The following is a 12,960-nucleotide window of genomic DNA, read 5'->3' as shown; positions in this document are numbered from 1 at the left end:
TGGTGGCCATGCGCAAAGATCTCCACTTGTGGTGAAGGGGGCTTGCACTCTACTAAAAATAAATAATGTTTTAAGATTTGCTGTGAGGAGGTGCAGGAAATGGGAAGTTTATTTGCAGGAGATTCTCCATCAGTCATTTACGGGTGAACCATTTATTCATTTGTTTACTTGGCTTATGTTGTGGCTATAATATGCACTTGGATCAGTCTACCTACCCAGTTATTAAAACAAACAAATAAATAAAGCTGTCATACTAAGCCACTGGACATTTTAAAGTGAAGTCCTGAAAACTTGCTGAACTGGGCTGGCTTGAACTCCCTCACCTCCTTCAGTGGTATCAACTCTCACTTGCCCACAAACTAGTAAACCATCCACTAATTGTCCCATCTCTCCAGAATCTACTCCAACCCTATCGCACCACCAGACCACTAAGATCCAGCAGCAAAAATCACTTGCAGATCACTAAAGCCAATAACTCTGCTGGTGAAGCACTATTCTCTTGTGCCATAGCCAAATTATGGAACTCACTCCCACCCACAATTACCTCCATACCATCATGCACCCACTTCAAAACTTTACTAAAAGCGCAACTAAAAACATGCTGGCTATGCCCTTGCAACTCCCACTCTAATATCATCCACCCCATCCAACCACTACCTTTCTTTCCACTGCACTAACTACCTTGATTATAGCAAGCTCAGATACTCATAAGCCAGTACTTATTAAACAGCACAAACTTCTTCTTGTAACATTTGTTAATGTCTGGTATGCACTTCACAGATAAAGATTCTAGTTGTCTACTGATGTACTATGTTCTTCATCTGTTAATATGTTGTAAGTAATTGCTATGTAATTGTTAATCGCTACATAATCCAATGTAAATACTGTCTGTTTATTTTAACTGTGGAGCTTTTCTCCCCGGGCCTCCGCTGAAAATGGACCTACATCCAGTTGGACACTCCCGGTCAACAAATTTAAATAAATAAATAAATAAATAAATAATAAACTCTTCAAAAACTCATCACTACACTGATGTAAAGAATGAAAAAAATGCTGGTTTCAAGTCTATTTGTTTTACTTTACTTTTCTGTTCCTCTGGCTCAGAAAAAAATGCACCAACCTGCACTTGCTTCTTTTGCATAAACAAGTAAAATATAAATATACCTGAAAAAAAGCCCTAAAGATTGGTGTGCCTGTAGTCTATTTGTAGTCCTATACTTAGAGACTACTGGGAAAACACGCCCATTGGCTGCTCTTGCAACTACTAGCAGGAGCTTGCAACGCGTTTCGTAGAACAGAAGTGAGACTTTTTGTATTGCAACAACTAAGCCACGAGCCACGGGCACACGTGACAGTTCCATTTAAAGTTGGAGAGGAGCACAGCCCCTCTTGCCCTATGGTTCTGATGCCTTTGATTGCTTCAATATTCCTTAGATTGTTTCTATCAAATACTGTTATATATCTAGAGTTAACTTTTGAGCATAGATTGTTGGATAAGGATTCTCATTATTGACTAAAACACTTTTACAAAGTTTTTTTTTCCTTTTTATGGAAATCTGATAGAGTGTTCTTTGTCAACTTTTTTCATTCAGCTAGATGCAAGGTAATGATCTGACTGCCATATTGCCTGACTACAAAGTAATATGGTAGTATAATATGAATGATCACTGGAACCCTTGCCGATACCTCTCAACCTGGAGATGTAAACAATGTGGACAAAGGCACATGAAAAGTAGGTACAACTGGCCAAAAAATCTGGACACTAATCAACATAAAATCTGCATGTATAATAAAGTAACCCTGTCCACTACAATGGAATTGTGAGATGGCAACATTCAAATAATTGTGAAAATATTCTCCAATGTAACATTAACTTTGAAAAATATGCATTTACATAGAAACACCAGTTAAAATCCCTTTACAGCATTAACAAAAAATCTTAAGGAAAGTAGTAGGCAATAAGCATGTAAAACAGTTTGCATTCAACTTTCTGCCCTACCACACACTTCTAGCATGTTTTGAAAACAAAAAGTAAAATAAAAAACTCTTCAGCAAGTGCCTGTTCGCCAGTAAAACACAAATGAAGATTAATTTTTTTTTTAATATTAAATTAGTATGTGGTTCAGAGCTTTCATCATAAATCTGACATCTTCAGAACCACTGTTAAAATCAAAATACACAGTTAAATACAATCAAAATCATGCTCCTCCCCAGTACCTATGGTTTCCATCTGTCCCACTTTGCGAGAGACAATCCCTCTTTGGGCAGTTGTGTCCTGCAAAAAATTGTAACAATGGAAAATGTCCTGAGATTTTAGGGCAAAATTATTTCCTATATTTTATGTAACAGTTGCATAAAACATTTATTCTGTATCTGAAGCACCTAAATGTTATAAGAAACAGAATAAGCAACTAAAATGCTACAAGAATAAGCTTTTAATTAGGCAAAAAAGTGAAGTTCTGTCCTTTGTACTGGCCATGGGTATGTTTTGGCATACAAAATCTGATATTTCTACCAAAAATGTCCCATTTTGGGCATTTGAAATGATGGCAACCCTACCAGTACCCAACCAATCAACAATCATTACAATTAATGTCTTAAAAAGATATACATTTGTTTGTGTCTTTCGGCTTTTTCCCGGTTAGGGGTCACCACAGCAGAACTCCAGTCCACTAATGATTGGCAGAAGATTTTTACGTACCGAGTTACCAGCTCTGACACACAACCTTCAACGAAGGAACGCCCATTCACGCATGTCTCCTCACAGAAGACGCTCTAGCTGAGAATCAAACCGAACAGCGTCTTACTGTGAGGTGACAACGCTACCGCAGCACCACCCCTGCAGTTAAAAAGATATATATATAACTAGTAAAATGTGTAGAAATTAATAGTGTCTAAAAAATGTTTTATCAAGGGAGATTTTCAAAAACTTAGGTTAAGACTTCCCTATGTCTCTTCTTAAGCTCACTAGTAATGGAGACATACTCATTAATACCAGGGTATTCTGTGGCATTTAATCTAAACTGCCACATCATTTTCCTGTTTAGTAAAAAGTTCTTCCAGTCCCCACAAACGGGGCCACTGTGAGTTTGCTCTAACACCAAAAACTTAAACATAGTAAAGTTTTCACACACCATAGAGTGCCTTGCCAATGCACTCTTACTGTCAAGTTTGGTAATACTGTACTAGTGCTGATAAATCCTACAATTCAACCCATTGTCAGTCTTGCCAACATAGAAAGCCCGGCAGGTCTGACAGGTTGCTAAGTACACTACTCTTGCCGACTGACAGTTAAACTTACCCCCTCTTCACCATTTTTTAGCTAGTTCACCAAGCCACCCAGTGTAGTTGTCCTCTATATACTTACATTATCGGCACTTACCACATTTTAGGGTAACTGACCAAACACCACTGTGTGCTGGGGTGTCTTTTCCAGCAGGTCTTTTATGTTGTGTTGTCTTTTATAAGTAAAACTAGGCATAGCCTAACCAATCCTACTAGTATGTTCATCACAATTAAATATGGACCAGTTTTTCTTAATAATGTTCTCTATACCTCTCACATCTATGGTGTAGTACAGGACCATGTTGTTACAAAAATCATGTGTTTTTTCGTCCACAACCATTTCCTTTGAAAAATCTTTCCTAATAATTGATCCATACTTCCTACACCTCTCAGTCTTAACTTCCTCCAAAATTGTATCTAACAAATTGTTAGGAAAACCTCTCTCCAAAAATATGTTGGTCAAAGTAACAAATTCTTTGTTACAAAAATCATCATCAGACATTAACCTGGATGCTCTTAAAAATTGGCTTTTGACTATGCCCCCTCTTTTGATGCATAGGGTGGCAACTGGAGAAAAACAAAAAAGAATTACAGTGTGTGGGTTTCCGATACAACTGCATCTCAAAACCCTCCAAAATGGTCATTTCAATCTTAATATCCAGAAAATTGATTTCATGAAACCCAACATGATATGTGAACCTCAAAAAATCTGTACTACCTTCAAGTGTAACAAAAAATGTCCGTAGTTGTTACATGTCCCCCTGCCAGATTAGCAGGAGGTCATCAAGGTATCTAAAGTAACCCCTACAATTTTGAAAAAGGGGAATGTTAAACAAAGTAACCAACTCCCATCTTAACAACATAGCACTGGCAAAAGTAGGGGCACAAGAAGCCCCCAGAACAACACCAGTAATTTGTTTATAAAATTCGCCGTTGAACTTAATAAAGTTGTTGTTAAGAATGATTTCCATAAAATCATAAATAAGGGTACATTCATTGTCTGACATTGTCTGACAAGTGACCAAAACTTTTAACCACCTCATTGAACCAACTCAGGCCCTCCTCATGTGGTATGTATGAGAACAGACTTTTAACATCACATGTAACAAATAAATCAGACCAGTCACCTTCAATTTCTTTCAGTTTGTCCGGCAAATCCCAGGAGTTGCGCAGTATATGTTTAAAAATCCACAAAAAGATTCTTCAATTTCAAGTCAATGTACTTGCCATAGGTTCAGTAATACAACCTGCTGAAGCAACAATTGGTCACAATGTGGGATTGTGAGTATTAGAGTGTATTTTTGGGATCACAAAAATGAGTGAAATAATGGGATCTTGAACCCTCAGGAAATCAAAACATTCAGGTGTAAGGGAGTCAAACAATAAATGTTCCTCTAATGCAACCCTTAAGCCTCTATGGGCAATATTCATTTTGTTATTTGAAACAGGACAATAGGTGTCAGAATCACATAGGAGGTTAAGCATACGCCCACTGTAGTCATCATGGTACATAATAACTAAACCTCCTCCTTTGTCCGGCTTAATACATCTATCATTCACGATAGAATTCAAAATGCATCTTTCCTCAAAGGACAAATTGTAAAAATGTTGCTCACATTTGTTGTTCAACAAAGCCCGAATTTCCCTCTCACACATATGCTCGTACAGTGAAATGACAGGATGGAGAGGGGGGTTAGCTAGACTTTTCCTGTTGCAGTCAGAATTACCCCCTTGCTGACTGCCATGACCGTACATCAGTTGTAAATTTAATTTGCGAGTAAAAATTCTTAAATCAAGCAGGGAATGTTCAATCTTTGCCAGACTAGAAGGGACAAAATTAAACCCCTTCCTTCCTTTGAGGAAAGACGCAATTTTATTGTGAATGATAGGAAGATCAGGTGTATGAAGTCAGACAAAGGAGGAGGTTTAGTTATTATAAACAATGATGATTACAATCAGCGTTTGCTTAACCTCCTATACTGGGCAAGAGCATGATTTTAACAGTGGTTCTGAAGATGTCAGATTTATGATGAAAGTGCTAAACCACGTACTAATTTAATATTAAAAGATTTATGATGAAAGTGCTAAACCACATACTAATTTAATATTAAAAACGTTTTAATATTCGTTTGTGTTTTACTGGTGAACAGGCACTTGCTGAAGAGGTTTTTTATTTTACTTTTTAGTTTTGTACTCTTTTCCGGGTGTTATTCACTTTTTGTTATATGTTTTGAAAACAAATCTAGCAGCTGCTGATGCTGGGCACTGACTCGTACCTGTAACTGTCCCCAAATTAGACTCACATTTTAGTTCTATCCAGTTTTCGCTTCTTAATCCCAATTTCCTACTAAAACTGGTGATTTTTGGAGTAAAGGTGGTGAATCACACAACATATAATGACAATAATTAGAGTTATACACTTATTTTACTTCATTGTGTCAATGTCTCAAATTAATATATGTGCGTGTATGGAATTTTTTTTATGATGACTCTGTACTTGGCATTTACTGTACATAAGTTTACTTACTGAGCCTTGCCCATAATGAGAAGCATATTTTGAGTAAGCTGGTGTTATTATCAGATAAAGAAATTACCAAATACTGAAACAGATATCAATGCTACTCTGTCCCAGAGTCATTGTTTCCTTGTATTTGCAATGAAAGAAAATTTTCAGTCACATGATCACCTGTTCATACCATCACAGCCACCAGTTTGGCTTCTGGTATACTAAAAACAGTACAGCCTTATGTCATCTGTAAACAGTCAAATGTTCTTTTCTGTGGACCACCAGCAATGTAGCTTATAAATACTCAAGAATGGCACAATCTCTGTAAATAACTTGCCTTTTTTATTTCTGACAAGATTTTACTAATAAATGCCTTCTACCAATAAACTTTTCTTTTATGTGCACTCAACTTGCAAATGTTCTAATGGTGGGAGTCCTCCATGACTGAATTCAACACCTTTTCAAACTCCAAACTATATCAGCTATTCCAATAACCTTTCATTAGGCCAAGCAATGCAACTGGGTTTCTCTAGCACAGTCTACATACATGATAATGAAAAAAAAGAATGACAGAAAGTTCAAAAGAACCTAATCAAATAATACGCAAATCCTAGATGTCAGCAAGTTGTTAAAAACAAAATAAACAATTAATGAAACATGAACAAGTAGTTAAAAATTATTTCAGTGTTATAACTAACCTTGCATACCTAGGGCAATAGCTGCCTTGATCTGAACTTGAGCAGCAATGACAGGTGCTGGGAATGGGAACACTGGATCTTTTGGGTTCTAAACTTTGGAACCGGATCATATTTGGATTTTATGTTAACATTTAACATTATATATAACATTTTATGTTGTATTAAATGCTAGAAGAATTTGATTTTTTTCCATATATCAGATAATTTATGATTAAACCAGCAATATATGCGGTGGAATAAAAAGATCAGCAATAAAATAAACAAACCCACAAATTGATCAGGCACATAATCTATCAGTTTGACGTTCCTGTTTCATGAACACAAGGAAATATCTGTGCATATAACCATAAAACCCAATTTAGACATGGGACACAAAACAGGCCACTAGTATTACAAAACAACCAATCCTAGCAGAAACTGAAGATAGCAAATCTAATGACTTATCATTGACACATAATTTTTAACACACCCCAGTGCTATACTGCAACCCACCCATATGGTAACCATAAGGAGACTTGCTTGCTCCATCCTGAAGGCTTGCCAATCTCTCTCCTTTTCCAATATCACTGTCCTCGACCCGACCAGCAATAATTTCAGCAGGAAACCATACACATTGATTGGGCTTTCTCTACTACTAATCCTACATGAGGGAACAAAACCATCCTTCCCGCGCACTCAGACATTCAGGTAGCAGCAGTTTGCAAGTTCGGGTATGTGCAACTGCAGTGTCGCCAGTTTTTCAAAAAGCCAAGTAATTCAGCCAAATGCACAATCCCCAATACAATGTATGTTTGCAAGAATACAGATTTTCTCAGAGGGAGTTACAATTCAAAATTCACCAGCCACAATATGAAACCAAGCAGCTATTTATTCCAAAAGATAAAAACTATATGCCAAAGTTAAAACGGACCAATGCATTTTGTAAATAAAATTAAACAACAAACTGGTACACTGATTAAAACAAGTCATAGTTAAAATGGACCAATGCACTTTGTAAATAAAATTAAAATAGTGTTTTATCTTTTGGAATACATAGCTGCTTGGTTTTGAGTCGTATCTGGTGGATTTTAAATTTTATCTGTTGGTTTGAATTTTGTCAAGGGTACTCTTAGTTCTCTTTCCTGCCAACCACTACTACTTTCCTACCTTTTCCATTCCGTGGCATTTTACTCACATTTTCAGCATGTTTAGCTGTTAGATAAAGTGTAACAGGGGCATTATGAACTATAAAGGTATGCATGTCTAACAGGAGCAAAACAGTAATGCAGTTAGCACATCCTGCAATAGGGCCATGATACATGAGGGTCACCAGGAATGTTTGAGCTCTGCAAACACATACTGAGTGAGTAAAAACTGTCTGAAGATAAAAACTGTCTGAAGGTAGAAAGAAACTGTCAACTAAGTGATCATCATTGGAAAATAGTTTGATATTAACAGCAACATGATCTCATTTAAACAGAAAGTGGTAAACAAACTGGACCAAACTAGTAGAACACACTGGTTTCACTCCTCCACATTAAAATTAGTTTCATGAGTAAAAGTTAACAGTGACACATTATTTCCTTACAAATACACTGCATGTTGTTGTACCATATCTAAAAGCAGCACCAACACATTTTCATTTGGATCTTACCCGGGCTGGCTGGGGGCTCTATGGTCCGTGCAACATCCGTAAAATCTGTGCTTTATTGGCTCATAACAGTTCCCTTCTTCCTGTTTGCCCCATCAACAAGTGCATCTACTGGGTCATGATAACCAGCCACATAGGTTTCCCAAGTAATAGGTTCATAGGTTCATAGGTGTGTACTAGGCTAATGGCCCTGGAGCCTTTACCATCCTTGCCCATAGAAATGCCTTGGCAACATGATGCCTGATGTTAGTTCTCAGTACCTCTATCAATTAGAGCCACTGGAGTGATCCCCGGGGTGAATTTTCTATTTCCCATCCACTCATCAAGATTTCTCTTGAAGAGGGCCAGTGAGGTGCACTGCTTGACATGTATGGGACTACTATTCTAGAGCATGGGCAGTCTCTGGGTTATGAACCTGTCCCTCCAGCATGTTCTGTTGATTGTGATAGTGAGGTTGAGGTCTCTGGAGCGTGTGGTGTGGAGGGAATGGGATTTCTTTAGATGTAGCATTTCTAACAGAGCTGGGTCAGACATGGTTTTGTAAGTCAAGCAGAGATCGCCTCTTAGTAGACGATATGAGACAGAGAATAGCTGGAGTTTTTTGTGTCTGCTTGTGTAATACAAGTGTTTAAGGCCCAGGATCCTCTTTGTGAGGTACTTTTATGGCCTTTCCAGCTGCTGCATGTGTCTAGTGATGCACATGCCAAATGGGGCATTATACTCGATGATTGGCTTAATGAGGGAAGAGTAGAGAGATGATGACCTCTTTCTTCCTGGATGCAAAACCCTTAGTTATGAGATATGACACACAGAAGGACTTTCTGACCACAGTGGCAATGTGGTGGTCGAAGGAGAGGTTGCTGTCAACCTGTGTCCCCAGATCTCTTATAACACCTTTAGTGTTCAGTGGGCTCCCATCAATGTGGTAATTTGTGAGAACTGAGCTTTTCCCAAAGGGGTTGATGACGCATTCTTTAGCATTAAGCTTAAGGCCATGGTTTTGACACCAGTCATTGGTCTCAGTGAGGCCTTTCTGTAGGATGTCTACATCACTTGGGGAGTTAATAATGGCTTCTAGCTTGCAGTCATCTGTGAACTTGGTCAGCCAGAGTCTCTCCATGTTGACCTGGACTTCTGAGAAGTAGATGCCAAGCAGGAGAGGACCCAGGACAAATCTCTGTGTGACTTCACTCATGACTGGTCTGCAGTCTGACTTGGAGTCCACTACTTTCACACTGTGGATTCTATCTGAGAGCCAATTTGCAACCCACCAAGTGATATAGGGGTTGATGCCTAGTTTGGTGAGTTTATCAATAATTCCTGAGTGGGGAATGGTATCAAGGGCCTTGGCCAGATCGAGGTAGGCTGTATGAACTGCCTTGCCCTCATCCACAGCTCTGGTGACTCACTCAAAAAAGTCAACCAGGTTGAGCCGGCATGATCTACCTTTCACAAAACCAAATTGCATGGGATCTAGAGTTTGGAGATTCCCTATATCCTTGTTAATTAGGTCCATGATGATGTGCACCATAGCCTTACATATCAGACTTGTCAGGCTAATGGGGCAATAATTCCCATGGTCTGTAGTCGCTCCCTCTTTATGGAGAGGGATGACTGTAGCAGTGCGCCATTTGGTAGGGACAAAGCCTGAGGTGAGGCTGTGATTGAACAGGATGCACAGATGTGGTGCCAGTTCACTTTGTAGTTCATGTCAAACACATCCAGGGATATTGTTGGGTCCCATGGAAGTTGTATTCTTGGGCCTGGACAATGCAACTTTAACCTTTGCTGCAGTAATGTTGGGTGCCTGGCATTCCTCCGGTATTGTGATTGCTCCTTTAGGGGGGGAGAGAGGGGTAAAGTTGGCACTGAATCTGTCGGCCAGTATCTTGACAGTATCTGTTGGCTCAGTATAGGAGGTACCATTATGCAGTAACTCAGAGCAAACCTGATTCTTGGTATAACTATAGAAGGATTTGTGGTTGTTTTTAGTGTCTGCTGCAATTATGCCTTCATAGCTGGCTTTAGAGGTTTTGATGAGGGATCTCAACTTTTTGTTGAGGCTAATAAGGGGTTTTTTTCCAGTCTTGGGACTTCACCTTTTTCTGCAACAGTTTCTTCCTTCTATTGTTGAGTTTATTAATGGCAGGAGACCACCAGATTGGCTTCCTTTTTTGGAGGAGAGCGTATTGGTTCTGTTGGGTATGACTAGTTCCGTGCATTTATGTATGTGTTCATACAGTGCATTGGTGTATGATTCAGCAGTCATGCATCTATTTTCCATTGACATGGGTGCCATGAAGTTCACCACCTCCATTTTGAGACGCCCAAAGTCAGCTTTGGAGAAGTTTTTCATGGTGGTTACCTTTGCAGGGGGTGTGGGTGAGGTGTAGATTTCCATGCTGATTAGTTTGTGGTCAGATCTAACCAGGGAGGAATTGATTATTGGTGTAGAGCAATGTGCACATGGACAAGTGACTATGGATAGCCAGTTCAGAAATGCAGTATTTGATGGACTTCTTATGCTTAGCACTTTCCCACCAAAGAAAATTGATAGCAATCCTATGTTTAAGCATAAAACTGTCCAGTTAGAGTGAGACTTCCCCAGTCCCTACAAACTTCCTGCAAGTTTTTTTTTTTTTAAATCTACCACATTTCTGTGAGTCAGACAAGCAGTCAGGCACTGCTTCACAAAGCAGAAGCCATCACATATGTCCCACACCCTGGTGATGTGTGGTGATGTCAGACAAAAATTTAAAGTTGTATTAAAAATAAATAAATAAATAAAATCAGGAATTAAAGGGACCACTCGGGAATTCGTGGCACCCTGTTATTTTGTCCTCAAAACTGGTAAATACTGAGAAATTTGGTATGCTTGAGAGATATGCCCTTGCCTAAAGGTACAGGCATTTCTAGTTCCCAGTGCAGACTGCAGAAATCAGTGAGAAAGGAGAGCCATTATAAAGCTGGATAAAACAAATAAGATTAAAGGGGTAAAATGTTGAGAAAATGGTTCAGTACTGTAGATGTTATAAATTATGATTGATTAGATGAAGGGGCTACAGTTATTGCCTGGAAACAACTGAGAAGAGGTCTGTGATCTCAGGGAAATGTCAGAGACTTAACAGGGAATAATTGGCTTTGAGTGATGCTTAAAAAACAGTGATAGAGAATAATTAAATTTAGGTGTAACATTTAAAGCTGAAATTAATTTGTGCAAAAAAGTGCATGAAGGGGAGATTTATGGCTTGAAGGAAAATCAGAAATAGCAAATTAAAAGGTATTAAACAACTTTATAAGAAATAAAATACTTTCTAAGCTTGACCACCTCAACAGGAACTGGATAGTGGCATGCAGATAATTTATAATGTAGAGGGATAAATTAGGGAGAAGCCATGGTGGTGCAGCGGTAGCGTTGTCGCCTCACAGCAAGAGGTTCTCCCATTCGATTCTCAGCTGGAGTGTCTTCTGTGTGAAGTCTGCATGTCCTCCCCACAGTTGAGTGGCATTTGAAAGACATGCGTAAATGGGTGTGCCTTCATTGAAGGTTGGGTGTCAAGCTGGCACCTCGGCACTGTAAAAATCTACTGCCAATCATTAGCAGACCGGAGTTCTGCTGTGGTGACCCCTAACTGGAAAAGCCAAAAGAAGAAGATTGAGCCATTACATGTGCCAGCCACTACAGTTATCAGCCATGCCGTATGCAGACCCTGCAATATGCCAGCCATTACATGTGATTTGCTGAATTCACCATGTGTATACTAAAAGGAACTAAAAAAAAACTGCAAAGAGTTAAAGTGGGAGGTACTTGGCTGCAATGGTTTAGGATTACTGCCTCATTCCAATGTCTGGGTTATTGCCACAACCCATTAATGATATTCACTGTGCAGTCCTTGGTTTGATTCCCCTCATTTTTACTTGCAAACTGTGTGACTCTGAGCAAGATGCTTAACCAGATAGTACCCCAGTTCACCCTGAAAAGGGGCATTTGTGACCAGTAGACTTACCTGGTTAAAAAATAAAATATTGTATAAAAAGCATTGTCTAACAGGAAGTTACAGGACTGATGACAGATAAAGGTACCTCATATAAATAGTCTTTCCTCCCATATAGATGTAATAATAAAATCCTAAATTAGTGGATCAGATCTGTTGAGAAGTTATAGGACTTTGTTTTGTGCTTTGAGCTGGAAGATGCTAGATGGAGGAATATGGTGAACAGGTAGAGTCAGCCAAATAGAAACCAATGAGGATGCAAGTGAACAGGAGAAGGAGGGATAGTACTGAAGTAGTTGCAGTCCCCCTCTTATTCAACAGGGGGGCAAACAGATCCAGTAAGAAAATGGGGGAGTCCACAAGGAGGAAATATAGAAGTAGTAAAAATAAAACGTAAGAAGTACAAGAGAAATTAAAAGCAGGGAAGCAGATGTAGAGATGGAAGCAGAACCAAAGATATGTGACGGCAGAAGTGTGAGAAAAGGGGGAGTCTAAAACCTGAGGAAAAAGGAGAAGAAAAGTAGCAAGTCTAGACTGGCCAAGAAAAAAGTACTGACGGGACTGATTGGCTTAGAGATGATAATCTGGAGAAAATGTAGATAAAGGAAGGAATGTAAAGAGGGATAGGTAAAGGCCTAGCATATCAAGGGTAGTGCTCAGATGAAACTAATAGTAAAATGAGTATAGAAAGGAAAGAGAATGCAAACAATGTAAAGCATTCGGCTTCATTTTTCATTTCTACAGCTGTTTGACAGAAGTATAGACTTCACTGGAGGGGGTGAAATCAAAGACAGCTACTTAGACTTTGTTGCAAAGGAAGGTGAGAAATGGACATGTATGCAGAGT

This window comes from Protopterus annectens, chromosome 7.part1 (genome assembly GCF_019279795.1).
Source record: "Protopterus annectens isolate FY-2018-M chromosome 7.part1, PAN1.0, whole genome shotgun sequence".
In the NCBI taxonomy this organism is placed as follows: domain Eukaryota; kingdom Metazoa; phylum Chordata; order Ceratodontiformes; family Protopteridae; genus Protopterus; species Protopterus annectens.
Note: the sequence above shows the minus strand (reverse complement) of the source record.